General features: G+C 41.9%; 1 long non-coding RNA gene across 1 annotated transcript; it reads left to right on the forward strand.

The window, feature by feature from the left end:
- Window positions 1-15,336: 15,336 nt before the first annotated feature.
- LOC111095848 lies at window positions 15,337-19,079 on the forward strand. Its single transcript, XR_005359322.1, has 3 exons — window positions 15,337-15,592; window positions 18,169-18,309; window positions 18,661-19,079. It is a non-coding gene; the product is annotated as an uncharacterized LOC111095848 (long non-coding RNA).
- Window positions 19,080-20,158: the final 1,079 nt, after the last annotated feature.

The following is a 20,158-nucleotide window of genomic DNA, read 5'->3' on the forward strand; positions in this document are numbered from 1 at the left end:
GATAAGTGAAAGAATCACAGGATGGGTATCTGGACTCACTGAGCTCATAAAAGACTTAGGCCAGAATTACACTTATCACGTGACTTCCACAGGTCCTCATTTGGTCCAGAAGACCACACTGGCATTTTGGGTTCTCAGGAGTGAGTGCCAACTCAGAGCTAGTCTTCTGTAATCCCAGAAAAGTTTGGGTATTTCCACTTCCACGGTGCACAGTCATCCTGGTAAATGACCGCATTCCCTTTGGGGAAGACCAGGAGGAAGGTTTATGGTACTTGTGGCACTGGGTCCCTCCTCAAATGGATCTATAACATTTTTATTGGGGTCCCCTCTACATATAGGGGAAAAAGAAAAAAAACTCTGATTTTAAGGAACTGAGACACTAATGCTGAGATTTTTAGCCTTAAGAAGTGGAAGGATGGATGCTGTTGATGGATATGAGGAAGTTTAAGGAGTGAACCAAATTTAAGGGTGGCAGGAAGATCAGGAATTCCATTGGGGGCATATTTATTTTGAGATATGTTTTAGACACCCAAGTGGAATTGCTGGGTAGATGGCTGGGTGGATGAGCCACGATTTCAGGGGGGAGGTCCAGCATGGAAGTATAAATCTGGCAGTCACCAACACAAAGATAATATGTTTAAACCCAGGAAATGCAAGGGGAGAATCGGGAGAAATAGGAGAGGGTCTAAGAACCAAGCGCTGGGCGTGGAGAAGAATATAAGCCAGTAAAGGAGGCAGCCGGTGTGTGGCCACGAATGCCAAGTGAGGAATGTGTTTCTAAGAAGTTGAATGTGATCGATTGTGTCACGTGTTGCTGGTCAAGTGGGATGAGGACTGAGCCTTCATTCATGACCTCGGAAAATCAGTTTTGGGGAGTGGTGGTGGCAAAAGTGTGGTGATGTTCCAAAGTGGTGACAGAACCGGAGGAGGAGGACACAGTGGATAGTCAAATCTTTCAAGAAGTGTTGATGCAAAGGAGAACAGAAAAAATGGGGGGGGGGGGAGGTAGCTGAAAGGGGAAGGAAAATCCAGAGAAGACATTTTTATAAGGTGATTAAGATAAAACTGTGTTTATAGGTGCTGGAAACGGCCCAGCTGGTAGATAAGGAAAATGGATGGTGGCACAGGAGAGAACATTCCTGCAGTGATGCACGAATAGGCAAAGGCAGACTCACTGCAAATGGATTCAAGCCATAAACTCTAAAGCACTGAGATTTACTCAGATTCATCACTCTTTTGTTTTTCTGCCACTCTCATACCTAGTTGGTTATCGTTGCCAATGTGTGTAAGAGCAGGGCGTCCTTGAGAAGCACCATGCAGAGGCACATCCCCTGTGAGTGTGATGTTGACAGTGATGCAGACCCACTGAGTCCGAGGAGGTGGGAAGATCAGCTCCTAGAGCAGCACTTACAGGGCTGCAGCCAGGAAGAGGTGGCTAGGAGGGGGCACCACCGGAGACCTAGGAAACAGTTGGCTCCCTTTGTCACAGCACACTGGCAGCCTGGCCCACCTTCACCCACCATCCTCCCAACTCCTGATGACCTGCTCTGAGGCCTTCGGCCCACAGCTCCCTGCACTTCTCTGTGGTCATTTACTGTTTAGAATCCTCAATGTGTATCCATTTTCCAATTTTTCTGCCAGATTATCTATTCATTTACTTTTTACCTAAGTATTACATTGTCAACAATTGTTTAATCCTTTATTATTACACGTAGAAGCCAAAACCCTGCTAGGTGGCCTTTAGCTTTAAAAAATTGAGGAAAAAGTGGGAACCTTTAAACATGAATAATAAGGTTTAACTCTTTTTCCTTTTTTCTTTCCAAAGAGAATCCTTTCCGCCCCCAACCCCCCCAATTATCTGCAGTATATGACACGAAGGTAGGTTCCCAGAGGACATAAAGGTGATACAGTGCAGTTGTGGCAGGACAGGTGCCCCAGGAAAACAGCAGAGGCTTAATCCAAGGTGAAGGGTATTAGGGTTTTTTTTTTCTTTTTTTTTAAAGAGCATAAGTGGGGTGAGGGACAGAAGGAGAAGCAGACTCCCTGCTGAGCAGAGGGCCCCATGTGGGGCCCGATCCCAGGACTCCAGGATCATGACCTGAGCCAAAGGCAGATGCTAACTGACTGAGCCACTCAGGTGCCCCGGGTATTAGGTTTTGAAAAGTCACCCAGCACTGGCTCTTGTCTGCTGTTATGCTGGTTACTCAATCTCCTCATGAATCTAATTTCTCATTGAGGAGCTTCTAAATTAGAATACTATATTTCTTGTTTGTGCTGAACCACGCTGCCAGAGGCCACACCATTGTGCCCAACCTCGGATCATTTGAGGACACAGTCATGAACTGGAATCCGAGCTTGCCATGTGCTTGCTATGTGCACATACTGCCACCACCTGCTGAGAGGTCAGTCTCCTCCTCCTGACAACACCTCCTTGAGGGAGGCTTCACACCGTCTTCACCCCCTTCTCTGCAGGGCCCAGCAGTGTCTGCCACAGAGTCACCCAAGAGGTGTTTGTCGAATGAATGAATACATTAAGTAGATAATAAACCAGGTAACCTGGTCATTAATTTCCACTTGACTGTAGCTTGCAGGTTAGAAGACAGAAGGCAATATATCCAGTTTTCTGTTTCACTGTAAATGAACTCCATTGATCACTTCACCCCACCCTCAACACTTCTATCCAAATTAACTTTTTTATTGGTTTAGTGTTTCGAGGCCTCTTTATTTTTCTATGATTCTCATTTGGAGTCAGGTTGCAAAGAGGTAAAATCTAGTTTAGTGTATTTATCTGTGACACAAAAAGCTTTTAGCAGAGACTATAATTTTTGTCTACGCCCCACCAGGCTCCACTTTATGTGGATGTGGACTGCTGTCCCTCACTTCAAAGACTGCGCACACCTGCCCCTCTGCCTGGGAGGTCCCCTTCCCCCTGTCCACTTGATAAACTCCTGGGCAGGGAGGCTGAAAGGATTAGTATAAGAAGCTGCTGTTGGAAGCAGAAATTTTGGTTTAATGAGAAGTTTGAGTAGGCGGTTTTGATTCCACCTACCTCTAGCATGACATTACGTTAAATTCTTAACTTCTTGGATCTCAGTTACTTCTTTTGCATGAACATGGGTAAAGCTGATCCTGATGGACTGTTGTGAGGATTTGGTGAGGTAATATATAAACACAGCATAGGCACAGGCCCTTAGCTAGTGCTCAGCAATGACACCACGATCATTAGCACCTCTGCCATCACCACTCTCATCCCCACCACTATCAGCACCATCACTACCACCACCATCACCACCTCTCCACTATCGTGCCCACCACTACCGTATTACAACCATCATCACCCCCCCGACTACCACCACCATCACCATTATCCCCATCACCACTGTATTATCAGCACTCCCACCAAAGCCACTATCACCACCAACAACAACCATCACTACCTCTACCACTATCATCCCCACCACTATTGTATTACTATATTACCATTACTGTATTACTATCATTACCACCCCTTTGACTACCACCACCATCATCACCATCAACACTTCCACCACCACCACCACCACCATTGTGAACACTCTCATCCCCATCATCACTGTATTACCACCCCCCCACCACTACCATCCCCACCACTATGCTATTACCACCCCTCACGACCACCCCCACCATCAGCAGCAGCACCATTACCATCATCCTCTCATCATCATTTCAAATATAGTCTACTCTGTGAAGCCTTCCTGGACTCCACAAACCTCTGTATCACTATACACCCAGCACTCATCACATCACACTGTCTGTTCCTTTTCATGTTGGCTTTCTATAGCTGTGCCACCTGATGGCAGTAACTTTGTCTTATTAATTATTAGATTTCTGGTGTCTAGCATCTAACACGGGACCTGCCACCTAAGATTGGCTTGTTAAGTGTGCCTTGAAAAAATACAGGAATAAAATCAAGTTTGCTTAGGCGTAAAGTTGGCATTCACCATGTATATCAAAAGGTAACATGGAAATGATGGACCCAAGTCTGGGAGACTGACTGCAAGTCTAATGGTGTAAATATGGAGATCTGATAGGATTATGTTGTTTGTAAGCTCTACATACACTCTAGTAAATTGGAACTGTTTTAAACTTTAATATACAAAGTAAATTTATGTTCATTTATAGCACCAGGAGTATTATTTTATTATTTTAAGCACTTGCAAATATGTTAACTCTGTTTTTGTTTTTTGACATATTGTTGGATATGTTTTTTTTATTTTTTGTTTTTTTGAGATGGCTTTTTGATCAGGGGCACAAACCTTGATCAAAATATTGTCTGAGAGACTGCAAGTGCTTTAAACTTATTTTGTTTTATTATAAGGTTTTAAAACACTATTTTTTTTTGAGGGAAATGGAATCTGTCTGACTTCCATTATGTTCTGAGTTATCATTCAATAGTGGCCAGATCTGCAAATCTGAGGACAAGGAGATGAATATGAGAGATGCCCTTCTGCATCTCTGTCTCCTGTGACCCTCCCTCCCCACTCACAGCAACCTCTTCATTGCCTTCTTAACCCTGGAAAGCAAAGAGATGCTACTGGAAGCTGGAGGCAAAGGTAGGGAAGACAGTCTCTCAGCCACTGTCTTGGCAATCGGTATTGCTTCTGTGGGAATAACAAAGGTCTTGAAAATTTGGAAATATTGAGGTCGTTAGAAAGTTTGACACTCTTTCCTGCATTCATTACAGAAACCCAGATTGGAGCCAGGGCTCCAATTCACTTGCATAGCACTTCAAAATTAAATATAGGTCCTCTTAGGCTCTAGAAGCCCAAGTACAAGCGACTTGGGAGGCCGTAGCTAACAGAAAGAACATGGGCTTTGGGGTTGAATAGATCTGCAGATCTAACCTCAGTTTTCCTGCTGCTAGTGTATTCATTTTTCTAACCCTTCATTCCTGGTTTTGTACCTGGGTAATTATAATAGCTACTTGAAGAATAAATAGAATAATATCCATTAAGCATCTAGCATAGTTCCTGGTCCATTGTTCAGTTTCAATATAAAAGGAAGAGGCTGGGCAGGGGGAGAAAGAATAATGGAAGTGGAATCTACAGATTGAAAGAGATGTAGAGGACACACCAACCAACTGCAACAGAGGGAGCTTTTTTAGGTCCTCATATGAACTATTGCAAAATATGGGGCACCTGGGTGGCTCAGTTGGTTAAGCATTTGTCTTTGGCTCAGGTAATAATCCCAGGGTCCTGGGATCGAGTCCCACATCAGGCTCCCTGCTCAGTGGGGAGTCTGCATCTCTCTCTGCCTGTCACTCCTCCTGCTTGTGCTCTTTCTCTTTCTGTCAAATAAATAAATACAATCTTTTAAAAAATGAACTATTGCAAAATATATTGGAAAGTTTAAATGCTGAGTGGACACTTAATGATATTAAGGAGTCGTCAATTTTTTAGATGTAATAATGGTGTTGCTGTGTTTAAAAAAATGAGTTCCTGGTTTTTAGAAATACACACTGAAATATTTATAAATAGTACAAAATAGTTGCTTGTAAACATTTCCTTGATAAAAAAGTTGAAAGGTATACATTGTCCTTGTAAAAATTCAAGCCTATGAATAAATAAACAGAATCTTTAAAAATAAAAAGCCTGTAGTGAAATGTCACGGTACCGTGTTACTCTGCTGTCCACCTGCTTAGTAAAGCCAACAAAGAATAAAACAGGCAGATGTACCTGAACCTTGCCTGGCATTTAATTTACTTCAATTCACATGTGAATGGTAATATTTTATTTGCTTGCCAATTTTATATATATCTCTATTTATAGGCTTTATTTTATTTTATTTATTCATGAGAAACACACACACAGAGGCAGAGACATAGGCAGAGGGAGAAGCAGGCTCCCTGTGGGGAGCCTGATGTGGGACTTTATCCCAGGACCCCGGGATCACACCCTGAGCTGAAGGCAGATGCTCAACCACTGAGCCACCCAGGTGTCCCTTACTATAGGTATTTTTAATGTTTTCCTTAGTACGTCATCAGGGCTTCTTTTTTTGAGATTATTAAATAAATGCCATCAACTATTAGATATTATAAGTAATTCACATTTAAAATAAAATTACTACTATTTTCTTTTATTAGATCTGTTTAAGAGCATCTGGAGATTGCAAAGTGAGCTGTTGACAAATAAACACATTCTCAAAACTACTCGTCTGTGTACACGAAAAGATGCTCAACATCACTCATCATCAGGAAATGCAAATCCAAACCACAATGAGATACTGCCTCACCCCTGTCAGATTGGCTAAAATAAAAAACACAAGAAACAGTAAGTGTTGGTGAGGATGTGGAGAAAAAGGAACCCTCTTGCACTATTGGTGGGAATGCAAACTGGAAAATAGCGTGGAGGTTCCTCAAAAAGTTAAAATAGAGCTACCCTACAAGCCAGTGATCACACTATTGGATATTTATGCCCCAAAATACAAAAATAGTACTTCAAAGTGATACACACACCCTATATTTACAGCAGCATTATTAACAATGGCCAAGATATGGAAGCAGCCCAAGGGTCCATCAGCAGATGAGTGGATAAAGATGTGATATGTGCATGTGTGTGCATGCACGTGTGCACACACAAACACACACACAAAGGAATATTCAGCCATAGAAAGAATGAAATCTTGCCATTTGCAAGATGGATGGAGCTGGAGAGTATTATGCTAAGTGAAATAATCAGAGAAAGACAAATACTATATGATTTCATATGTGGCATTTAAGAAACAAAAATGAGCAATGAATGGAAAAAAGAGAGAGAGAGAGAGATAGAGAGAAACAGAGATAAACCAAGAAGCAGAATCTGAACTACAGAGAACACACTGCTAGTCACCAGAGGGGAGATGGGGGGGCAGGAAGCAGGTGATGGGGATGAAGAAGGGCACCTGTTGTTATGAGCACCGGGTGGCCTATGCAAGCGTAGAATCACTGTATTATACATCTGAAACTAATAAAACACCGTATGTTAGCTACATTGGAATTAAAATTAAAAGGATATTTTTAATTGCCTATGAAATCATGATCTTATGGATGCTGCATAATCAGAGAAGAAAAAATTTGCATGTTGAGCTTAAGTCGCATCTCAAATACAAGATTTTGGATTTATCTGTGAAATGAAACTCTTTACTCTCACTGACCAACTATAAGAGCACATTATGTACTTGGTGGGGGGATGTCCAGCAGGGGAGGAGCTGGAAAACATGTGAACTGATGTCACGATGCGGTCTCTCTTGAATATTGTGGATAACTGACATTGGAGTGACCCCTGCCCGCCCTCCCGTTCACCCTGATGGCCTCACCTCACACCTCAGTGAGATGAGGGACGTTATATACTCTCTTTTCTCTATGTTCTGCTCTGGTGCCTACAAACCTACCCTCATCAGCATCTGCTTCAGAACAAGGTGGTCCCTTTTCATCAATCTTGTTTTACCTCTGTTCACCTGCATTATGAAATTTTTTTGAATTGTGGCAAAATACGCATAACATAAAACTTGCTCTTAAATATTTTAAATGGTACAGCTCAGCAGTGTTACAGAAATTCACATTATTGTGCAACCGGTCTCCAGAACCCTTTCCATCTTGCAAAACTGAAGCTCTATACTCCTTAAAAGATAACTAGCTCCCCATTTCCTGAAAGAACAGCCAAACTTAAATTTGCGCTCTCTTACCTCTTCTTCCCCCACGACAACCAAGATTCCCTCATTCGGGCTCCCGTCCTCTGCACCTGCTGGCATAATCCATCCTCTGGAGCATTCCACTCTGCTCCCTGCTGATAACGCCCTCCCACTCCACTCCTGTGGCGCTGTGGGTTCCTGCTGGTTCCCATTGCTAAATGTTGCTACATGTTCCATTGCTAAACGCTGTCTACGTGTTGCTCTTCTCTGGGTTCTCTCTGCCCTTGGCTTTGATCTCATCCTACTGGAATCTCCATCTCTGGCAACTTCAATCTCCCACTCCTATGACTTCAATTTGAAATTTTCCATGCCCGTGTACATCTCCCACCCAGGCCTCTTGCTTGAGCTTTAGGCTCAGCAAGATTTATTTTATTACTACCCTGTGCTAGCCACTCTGATAGCACTAAAGATTCAGAGACGGTTGAGCGAGACCTGGACAAGCCAGGTTGCTGCAACAGAAGCTCTGCGCATCATAATAGTATCTTACTTTTATCTTCTAATTATATTCTAAAGCCATTTGTTCTTCCCTTGGTTTCTAGGACTCCACAGTATCTTTTTAAAACCATATTTACAACTACTAAGCACCCAGAGCTGGTTCTTGGGCACCGTCCTCTCCGCCAGGGACACCATCTTCCTGGTGTCCCACCCAGTCCCAGGGCTTTAGCAACACTGCAGGGGAGGGGGGGTGGTGGAACTTGCAAATCTCTATCTATAGCTCTGATTTCTCCTTGGAGTTCCAGACATGAACACCTATTTGCTATCTGGTCATCTCCACCTTGAATTTCACATGGCCCAGTAGAAATTCCCATTTTCTTCTCTCGAATCTGCTCCTTCCTCAGTAAACACTGCCACCACCCACCCGCTGCACATGCTATACATTAGGCAGTGCTCTTTGATTCTGTTTTATCTCTCATTCCCCAAATTTAACCCACCACCCAGTCCTTTTTAACTCCATACAAAATGTGATCCCATTCTATCTGCTGCTGTCCATCTCTACCGACATCACCTTAATCCACCCGAACCTCTTCCACAAGGACTACCACAATTGCTTTCTGACTTCTCTTTGCTTTATTCCTGTCCACCTTCCCCACAGCAGCCAGGGATCCCCTAAAAATGCACACCTGGCCATATCACTTGCTTGCCTAAAACCATGCAGTGACTTATATATGAGACTTCCCATACCATTCAAAACAAAATTCAAACACATTGTCCCATGTCTGGGACACTTTGAATTCTAGTTGGTTGACCTAGTCAACCTCATCTCTTACCCCTCAACTCCTTGCTGCTATTCTTGGGCACAGTGGTCTTTTTTCCGTTCTTTTTAGCTGGCTAAGTTTTTCTGTCTTAAGGATTTTGTACCCCCTGTATCTTTTGCCTAGAAGGTCCTACTTTCAACTATAGAGTCACCTTTTCCCTTGTCATTCAGAATTGTGCTCAGAGAGGTCTTTCGTGGCCATGCAATTTAAAATTGCCATTGGACATTCTCTTGACATCAGCCATCAGCCTGTCTTCATATTTGCACAGTGCTTATAACACTATCTTCCATTTTTCTTGTTTATCTGCTCACTTCTCTGGTTATTGGCTATATGTCTTTGCTAGGATGCCGAGAGCAGACACCTTGTCTCTTTGGTTCATTGTGGCATTCTCAGAGTTTAGCACAGTATCTGGCACTTAAAAGATGCTTTAAAAATGTTTGAATAAAAGAATAAAATGTCTCTAGGGCCCAAATTTTCTAATTCAATCTCTAAACAACTGCCAGAGTGAAATCTCTAAAATATTTATCTCTCCAAGCCACTGCTTAAAACACTCCAGAGGCTCTACATTGCCAAGAGAATATAATCCAAATTGCTTAGCACAGCCTACAAGACCCTCTATGATCTGATCTCTGTGTGCATTTCCTGTTTCATTTTTTTACTGGGTCCCCCTCCATGCCTAACAACCTGCAAGATGCCTAGTGACTAGCAAGTCAAAACACCATGCTGTTTCATGCCTCCTGGGTCTCTGATCCATGTCTTCATCATGTTTGGATCACCCTCCTTACCCATGGCTCTTCCCATTCCAATCCCTTAGGTACTCAGTTTTTAAGATGCAGCTCAAATCAGGAAGCTGTTTTGATCCCCCTGGTCATCCCAAACTTCAACCTTTTATCCATGAATTATACTTGCCTCCATGATAGCTGTTATAACTCTTTACTCTTCTATTTGCTCTCATGTCTCTTTCTTCACTTAAACTATAAACTCCATGAGGGCAGGCATAGTGCTATACACCATATCATACAGTATTATATGCATCTTATTCCCAGATGTGATTCATGGTTGGCATTCACACAGGTGTTGGTTGGCTGACTCACCGAATGTATAGATCAATTTATTTTGTCATAAAAATGCAAGGAACTTGAGAATTCCTGACATCATTTGCATTGGGGCTGACAGATGCTGCTCATTATACTGTGTTTACTGTGGCTTGAGCCCCACTGCATAACTCAGATTAATGTAGATGAATGTTTTCAAACGCTTAAGAAAAATGTGCTCTGGGAGAACATAGTCAATTTATCACCTAAAACCAATTCTTAGATCTTCACAGGGGAAATGAATGGGCCTGACAAGAATCTGAAATACTTGAGGAAAAGTTGATTAAAGAAGACTTCATGAATGATTAATTATAAAATTTAATATCTGTGGGAGAGAGTTTTACTGACATTTAAATAAATGCCAACAAAACAAGCTGCAATTAAGCACTTGCCATAGCAAATAAAGCATCATCAAGGTATTCATTCTGAATCACAATTATATAAATATAGTATGTGCAGCTCTGAAATAAATGTTCATGTTAGTTGCGATTCATTGATTGAAGCTTTGTGATTTGAATGCTTTTGTTTTTACCATGATAATTGCAAGTCCTGCATGCCTCCTTTCCCTGGGCTCCCAGTTCTTCAGTCTACTGCTTTCTGATTTCCAGTTATGTCTGCTTTTGCTAATACCTTTTCATAAAGTCTATAGTGATCTTCTGATGAACATGCCCAATGGCCCCAGCTTACTTGAGTCTTTGGAGCATGTAATTCACTGATTTGATGAATATTTATCATCTGCTCTGTGTTAGCATTAGGCACAGCTTTGGTGAAAAAAGAAAGGCAAAAAACTAGGTCAAACCAGAAACAACAGCAAAACACCAGACTTGTTTCTTGACTTCAAATATCCTATTATCCAGTAGGGAAAATAGACATTAAATAAACATTTAATTACATTGTGATGAGTGCTATCAAAGAAGCATGTGACATTCTGAGAAACAGTAAAACGGCACCCAGTTTATACTGGGAATCAAGGCAGCCTCCCAGAGGAGAAGACTTGCAGGGGGAGAAAGGACAAGAAAGTCCCAAGGGAGAGAGAAAAATGATGATTTGAAAGGTATGTCTGATTGGACAATGCATGCATATTTAGGTCATCCCCCCACCCCCGCTCCGCCCAGGCAGCAGATGGAGAGGACCATAAGATATCACAAAGACACCAAACACTCATGATGATAAACATGAACCAAAGAGAAAGCATTTGGGGAGTCATTTTTTATGGAAGATAAGAGAGAGACTAGCTTGTGACACTTTCTTCATTTTGAAGTGGCTCAGAGAAAAGAAGAGAGAACCAAATTACTGGAGTATTCATATAAGGAATGTAAACTTTACTAGGTAGATGTTCCAGAAGAAGAAAGAGAAAGAAATTGGCTCCCTGTCAGGGCACCGATTCTGCTACATTCCATCCAGCACACCAGAGAGCATGTTGGTTTTCTCTCTGACATAGAGCAGACCTTCCTTTCATCCTTGATGGTCCATAAACTCACGGTGTAGCCATGCCCTCAGGAACAGGAAATATGAAATCATTGGCATGAAACATGAAACATGTTTCATGTGTCTAGGATGGTGAACAATAAGCATAAAAGAGAAACTGATGGTTTTCACAGAAATGAAACTTCCTTTGTGTGGTTAGCACATGTGATTCAAACAAGAACTGCAGAGCATGCTCATCACCCTGTTGGACTTTTCTGGATCTTAGGCACTTTCATTCTTTATACAGAAATAGGGAAAAGGTCTTTTTCCTTCTCCCTCTTTAAAGATTAAAAAAAAATTTAAGATAGTGGTTCTCAACCTTGTCTATACATCAAAATGACCTGGGGCACTCCAAAAACCCTAGGTGCCTTGGAATCACCTGGAGCCCCTTCTTTACGGGGGCTGGTTGGGTTTACGAATCAGAGGTTTCAAATCTTTCAAGTGATTCTGATGTGTTGCCAAGTTTGAGAACCATGTTAGTAATCACCTCTTGTCTCTTTTTTCCTTTTATTTATTTAGTTGAGAGAGAGAGGGAGGGAGAGAATCCCAAGCCGACTCCTTCCTGAGCACAGAGCCCCACTGGGAACTGGATCCCAGGACCCTGAGATCATGACCTGAGTTGAAATCAAGAGTCAGCCACTCAACTAACTCAGCCACCCAGACGCCCTTCTTTTTTCCTTTTAAAATAATCCATTTCCTGAAAATTAAATGAACAATGAAAAAAAATAATTCAGATGATCATGTTTCTTCAAATAAAAAGGAGGAGCATCCACTAGAACATCTGCGACCTTGCACCGCCCTCACCCGCCTGCATTGTAGGTGGTGGTGAGCGGCTGGACCACAGGCCCCGACAGACAGTCTGACTTTGGCTGAAGGACTCAGTGGGGTTTCCCAGATATTCTTGCTCGCCACCACTTCCACATGACTCCGCATGTCTATGTGGTCTCGCATCTAAGTTTTTTCTCCTTTTGACAGACCACATGTTCCAATTAGGCTGAAAATAGGACCCCTGGAACCATCTTAGCCTCCCCCACTGGTCATTACTGCTCTGTTTTCTCTAGCAGATGCCAGGAAAGACACACAACCCTTTCTCTGAAACCCTTGGGGCCAGATGTGTTGTGGGATTCGGAATGTCTCAGACTCTGGAAAGGTATGTTCTACATTCTGTATTTTACGGGCCTTCCCAGAGTGAGGTTGGAGGAACACTCTGTAATCAAGCATTTTCATGTTTGCACAGGAAACACCTGACAGCTCCTGTGAAGGGCTGAATAAGATCACAAGTGGCCTCACATCTATCAGGTCAGATTTTGCCACTAAATCACTAGAAAATTTATGAATAAAACCTTAAGCTCTTTGGATTTGAGGCTCTGGATAAAGGAATGCAAGACCGAGGATAGCAGCATTATCTCAAACTTGTGAAAAACTGACTTTGCACTGATCTTCGCTAGTTTTCTCATTGCTTGTAACAGACACACAGAAACATGACATTACACGGATTTCCATCGTCAGTTGCATTCTGAGTGTCAGCACTTTCCATTTGGTCAGAAATGGAAACCCCAGATAACCCTAGATTTTTGAGGGTGGGAGGGAGTAAAACTAAAATAGATGAAATAAACAGACAGTTAGAGGCTGTTACCACTTAGCCCTGGTGACTCAAGCTCAGACCCTAGCTAGCTGACTTAACCTTCAGGTGGGGCCCTTTTTGCCTGTGGTCCTCCTAGTAACTGTCCCTTCTTCAGCCACCAGATACCTTTCCCCCTCAAATGGTTAAGTCAGATCATTATCATAGTTGTACTGGCCAAATTTCTGTTGTATTGGCCTTCTTTGTATCCCTCAGGCCATGAGGCCAGGGGTTCCTGTTGTAGGGACTGAACTGTTAGATATCGTGTGTGTGATCTCAGTTTTCACCAGGTGACAAGGCCCAAGAGAAATTTGAGTTATGAGCATTTATTTCCTATTCTACTGGCTACTCTTTAAGAGGTTTTCTTCCTGTGAACTCCTCAGAACATGTGGTATTTTAGGGAGATGGTTAAAAAAATCCTACTGTTTTCTTAATAGTGATAGTAGAATTCCTTTTGGGGAATAAATGGTCTTCAATAAAGAAAGCTCCTTGCAGCATTGGAATATGAAAAATAGGTCTACAGTAGGATTCAGAAGTCTGGGCAGAAAAGAAATGGAGGGACACAATTACTTTGTGTTTAAAAACTTGTTGATGGTGGTGGTGGGAGGGCACCCATGTTGCAGAAAGGAGAGAGAATGTGAGCAACATGGGACATCAGCCAAAAGACTTTATAGAACAGGATGACCATTACTCAATTCTAATTGCTTAGTAGATGGGGTCAGCAATGCAACTCCATCTACTTCTTAATTTTTCTGAACTTTCTGCAAAATCTGCCATGCAAACGCTTTGTGGGAAAAATTTGTTTGTATTTAAAACTAAGGAAGGTAGTTCAAGAACCCAGGTGGCAAAAAAGAAAAAGTTGCAAGATGCCAAGCGGAGAACAAAAAGTCAGCAGAATCAAGAGATGGTCGTGAGAACACAAGCCCCCAGAAATACACGGAAATCTTGGAGAAGGCATCAGGCTCAAAGTGTGTTAGAGACCGCAAATCATCTTGCCTAGATTTTAAGAGACAGGATGACCCAGGATGTCATGTAGGTTAAGTAGTAAATACTCAACAAATGCTACAGAGGATGTTAAGAAAAATGATCCGCACTAGACTTTGTAGAATGTTACAGTCATGTGCATGATGGAAAGAGTCCTGGAGAGGGAATTAGAAGTTCTGGGTTTGAATCCTCTCTCTCTGTTTTTTTTTTTTTTTTTTTTTCCTTCAGCTTCCAGTAGCTTTTTCCTCCCTAGTATCTAGAAACGATGAACCCTAGCAGGACAGTCTTCAACACAATTTAACTTTCCCATGTTGGGTTCTTTAGACTACTTTAATATTTATAGATTCGAGAATGTATATTTGAGAACGTATGGTTTGAGAATGTATAAGTGGAAAATTAAAATTTGAGATTATATCAACAAATTTAGTTGATATTGATATAGCTACATATAATTTTACATGCAACACATGGATTTTAGTATTGTGGAATTTTACCTTCTTATAACAAGCTTATCTATAAACAAAGATAATCTCTGCTTATTTGTCCTAACCTATGAAACATTGCCACCATGGACACTTACTTGCCCATACCTTTGCATCATGTCCTTAAAAACCAGATGATTCTTACTTTCAGACAATGTGAAAAAAACAACAACCAAATTCGCACCCGGAAAAAAATCTTAATCCAGAATTATCAAATTTTGAGGTTTCAGCAGATGGAACAACAGAAATAGATTAGGGACAACTCTTATTTAAGTCTTTTCCCTAAGTAGTACTATGTGGATTTATAGTGTTGACCAAGAGAAGATAGTTTTCTCCTTAAATGTTGCTTTCTTGGGTCTCAAAATTCTGTGACAGATTTTAAATAAAGTTGTTTCCATTAAAAAGTACTGATTTTTAAAACTAATAGGTTAAAACTGCCACACGCACAAACCCTGAATGGCCCACAGAACATTTTCCTTACCTTCTGACAGTTTTACGATGACTATCATGAATCATTCTTTTATTATTAAACTTCAATGGCCAGTTCTGGGATGTTCTTCCACTCATGAAGACCCCAGTGGCGGTATCAGGGATAATATCCATTTAGCCTTCTGAGCTTTCAGACTTGGTGACCTTGCCAGCTCCAGCTGTCTCCTTGTCCACTGCTTTGATGACACCCACAGCAACCATCTGTGTTATGTCACAAATAGCAAAGTGATGCAGAGGATAGTCAGATGAGCTCTCCACACACATGGGCTTGCCAGGAACCATATCAACAAAGGCAGCGACACCAGATTTCAAGAAGTTGGGGCCATCTACCAGCTTCTTCCCAGAATGACAATTAATCTTCTCTTTCAGCTCAACAAACCTGTGAGCAACATGAGCTTATGTGACAATCCATCAAGGTGCATAGCCAGCGCTGATTTGGCCTGGTTGGTTCCAGATAATCTGCTCGAGCTGTGAAGCCAGCTGCTTCCAGTGGTGGGTCATTTTTGCTGTCACCATCTGCAGTGCCATGACAAATCTTTGACAGACATGTCCGGAACGCTAAAGCCCACATTGTCTCCAGGAAAAGCTCCATTCAAAGAGCATTTCAACAGAATTTCCTTTAGTTGTAATGTTGACTAAACAGAGGGGGCCATTAGGCTGGGCTTGAGAACGTCAGTCTCTACAGGGACAGTACCAATACCATGAATTTGTAGATGTCTTGGAGGGGCAAATGCAAGGACTTGTCAGTTGGACATGTTGGTGGCAGGATGCAATCTAGAACCTCAAGGAGCATGGTTTCACTAGTATTTCCATGGTTATGGGTGACTTTCCAGGCCTTGAATCAAAACATGTTTGCACTTGGCTCTGGCATGTCGTCACCATTCCATATAGAAATTGACGCAAATGCTACTGTGTCAGGATGGTAGCCTATTTTCTTAATGTAGGTGCTGACTCCCTTACGGGTTCCTTGTCCCTTTTCTGGCTGTAGGATGACTCTGTGAAATCCACCTTGCCACCCCCAACAATTAGTTGTTTCATACCCAGTGTGTAAGCCAGAAGGGCACGCTCCCCAGTCTGCCCATTCTTGGAGATAAGTCTTTCAAATTCAGCAGCAGCAGCAGCAGCAGCAACAATCAAGCAGCACAGTTGGTGGGAGATGTGCCTATAATCATGGTTTTGATTAAATCTGTGTTGCACAGCATCACTGATGGTCACATACTATTTGCTGGCCTGGAATTTCTACAAGGAAATATCCATAGTGATACCATGTTCATGCTCAGCTTTCAGTATCTCCAGGACCCAGGCATACTTAAAGGAGCCCTTTCCCATCTCAGCAGCTTCCTGCTCAAATTTTTCTGTCGTTCTTTTGTCAGTCCTACCACATTTGTAGACCAGGTGGTGGTAAACTTACCCTAATCCATGTGCCCAGGGACAATTTTAATATGAATCTTTTCCTTCCCCATTTTGGCTTAGATTTCAGGGTGGTTTTCATGGTATCTGTGTTCTGGTGACAAATCTTTTGTGAAAAAGTGGGTTTGAATTCTGTGGTATTAAATAATCATGTAACTTTGGAAAGACACTTGCTCCTCTGAGCTGTAGGCTCCTCGTCTGTCAAGAGAGAGAAGAAACAAATTATTGATTTCTGTTACCTGTCAAATGGCTCAGACAGTGAATGGGATGCCCTAGGAAGGTGCACAGAGTTTGGAATCAGAGATCCACCTAAGGTGTACCTGTGTTTGCACATTGCCTCTGCCACTCACAGCTGTGTGATATTCAGTTAGCCACTTACATTCCGAAGCCTCAGTTTCTGCATCTATGCAGTAGTCATAACAACAACTATGTCTCATATGACTTTGAGAGATTAAATATTTTAGTCTAGGTAGAGATGCTTGACAGATATTAGACCTGTCTCTTTCAGATTTAAATTATATTTCTTTGCTTAATTTCCTTCCCCATAATCTTGCAAGAAAGAAATTTCTGGTTCTGTTTTATAGAGCAGTCCAGCTTCCCACCAACTTACCTCTGTTGAGCAGAAAAATAAATAATATGAAGTAACAATTCAAGTTTGTATTTTATCAATTACATGGAATTTAACAGCAATATTCAAATCTATATAGTACCATGATTACCAACTATAATGTATTCAGTACTAACCAAGAAAAGCTCTATTTAGGGAATGGTATCTAGAGAGGGGATATATTTTGCCTACAGATTATTTCCTTTTTATATAGTTTCTGCATTTAATGTAGAAATAATGCTTTCTCAACATTAATTCTAAATCCCACATCAGTTTATTTTAATAATCCTGGAAAATACAGTAGTAGTAGAACTCATGCTCACAATTTTTTTTGTACCTTGGAATAATTGGAAGCTGTAGCTGTCAGCAACTTTACTCCTAACCCCACTAAGCTAGGGGCAGCTCCACTTAGAAAGATATAAAACCCTCAATTCTTCTATGAAATTGGGAAGTGTTATTCTTTGTCTGGATCATCTTCCAACATTTCTCACTAAATAGTCAGCCATCATCAGGATACCTTGGATAGAACTTCATCTCACTAAGTACTGATTCTTTGGTCTCACTGGAGAACATCAAGAGTGATGGGACATGTCTTTCTGCCCTCTTTCCCTTCATATTGTTTAGGTCCTTGGACCTTCTGATTTAGTGATGTTTGATTATAACCATAAAGCCATATCAATTCAACTTCCTGAACACTTATTCAATTCCATGTAATCTGCATTTCTCAGTTTAGCCCATTCAGGCTGATCTGGGAATCATCAGCTTGATGGTTGTCAAAGTTTTCAGTGTCTAGGTATCTCAGGGGTGTGAGAAGGGAGCTGAGGCTAAAACAAAGGTGGCACTAATATTTAAGGAAAGAAGAAGAAAGGGGCCAGCAGTGAGGATGGGGAGACAAAGGTCAGGGAGGTGGGAGGAGAACCCGAAGGGAGTGGTGTTGCCTTGGCCGAAGGAGGAAAGAAGTTCCTGTTTCTCAGAAGGGCTCAGGGAGGGAGGTTGAAACACCTGCTTTGGTTGTGATGTCAATCAGCACTGACATATGAATTTTGTCCAGCAATCATCAGCTGTAAGAGGACAACACTCTCACGTTGGGGTGAAGGTGAGGAAGAGGAAGATGGGCTGGTCTAAGGATGGAGCTTGCACATATGGTGAAATGGAAGAAGTAGATTCATGTGTTGATTAAATTTTAAATGAGGTGAGGCCTATGGGTGGCTCAGTTGGTTAAGTCTCTGACTCTTAATTTCAGCTTAAGTCATGATCTTAGGGTTGTGAGATGGAGCCCCGCGTCAGCTCTCTGCTGAGCATGGAACCTGCTTAAGATTCTCTTTCTTCCTCTGCCTTTCCACTCCCACCCCCACTCATGCACATGTGCGCTTTCTCTCTCTAAAAAAAAAATTTTTTTTCAGGTGATACTGTGATATTAAGTGGGCAGGCAGAATCTTGGTTAACATAACTGGGACTCAAAAGTAGCATAGTTGGAACCAATGGTCAAATCTAGCAGAGTAGAAAGTCTGACAGAAATGCTTATGTGTTTTTCTTCTCCAAGGAATCTGCAGAGTGTTGAATGAAACAGAGACAATGACCAGTTCCTATGGAATGAAGATGTACACTCCACCTTCTCTTCTCTCTTTCCCCTAAAGTGATGACAAATCTTTAACAATTTTCGTTTCTTAAGAATGGATTTTGAAAGAATAAACTAAATCAACATTTTTCTATCTGGACACAAGAACCCACATAAGCATCCATTGGCAGTTATATGCATGAAAAATACCTTCCAGATTTTGTAGTAGACTTTGAATTCACTGATATAATATTATTAATAATACAGATAACATTTTGACCATTTATTATGTAGTTATAGATTTTTTATATGCATAGCAGATATGAGTCTAGGTTCACAGACTCAGTTAATCTAGAAAAACATTTCTTGTAACTCAGCTTAACTCTATGCTCAATCCACTTACTGTCAGGCTAAGAGTAACAATCTCAGGTAAATTTTGGCTTCATCTTTTTTTGCGGGGGCGGGGGGTGTGCTGAGACAAAGACTTTAGAGAGATCACGTGTATCCTGGCCAGTAAATTGGGGGAGCAGGGGGTCTTCTGGGCCTTAGCCACCTGCTCATGTTGGGTTACCCTAAGACAGCATTTGGCCTGCATCATGGTCCTTTAGGATGGAGGACTTATATGGGTGTGTTGCTGCATCACTGAAGGGCAGGGAAACTTTAAGAGGAGACAAACACTGTGCTGAGACTCTGTAAGAAGTCATTTCCTCTTTGGGGTATTGCCACGTCCCCTGGGGCACTGCCTAGAAAGAAGGGCCCTTGGCTCCTGTACCCATCATCTCTCTGCTTTCATTGCCTCCTTCCTCAGCACACAGAATAACCTATTCTAGGCAAGGAGTGGAAGAAATGATGTCCCTTTGACCCCTGCTTCACCCACACATTTTGTCTTCATGTCATCTCCAAAACTCTAAGTCCCACCCAAACCCCAGACACAGGGACAAAAAGTGTCCATGGGCTATTTCTACTTTCTGACCAGCTGCATCCCTTCCTTAAGGCATTGAGCTCAGGGTTGCCCATAGGCTTGGAAAAGGGGAAATACCAGGAGAAAAATGTGCCAAAGTTACCATATCACCATACTCACATTAAATTCTTTATTCCTGCAGCAGTAAAACTGAAAAAACCTAGGTGGGATCTGAGATATTTGCATGAAGCGTCCTTCCAAATCTAAGATTCTATAATTCTATTGCTGTTTGGTGAGGCCCATTGGTTTGTGGTGTCAGAAAGGATACCAGAAGCCATGGGTAGTGTCTGAGGCAGCAGTCAGACCCTAAGAGAATAGGCTCTAGATGTGAGAGTCCTTGGCAAGAGTCTTAAGAAATAATAGTCACTCAAACTGAAAGCTTCTCCGATGCCTCAGTGTGGATTATGTCTCATCTCTAGAAACCTCTAGCCATGACACAGAGGTTTCCACCTCTCTGCGAGGTGAGGCCCAGCCATTGTTCAATTCCCATTACTCTTTGGACTGTGGCTTGATAGGATGTCT

This window comes from Canis lupus, chromosome 5 (assembly GCF_011100685.1).
Source record: "Canis lupus familiaris isolate Mischka breed German Shepherd chromosome 5, alternate assembly UU_Cfam_GSD_1.0, whole genome shotgun sequence".
Classification (NCBI taxonomy): Eukaryota; Metazoa; Chordata; class Mammalia; order Carnivora; family Canidae; genus Canis; species Canis lupus.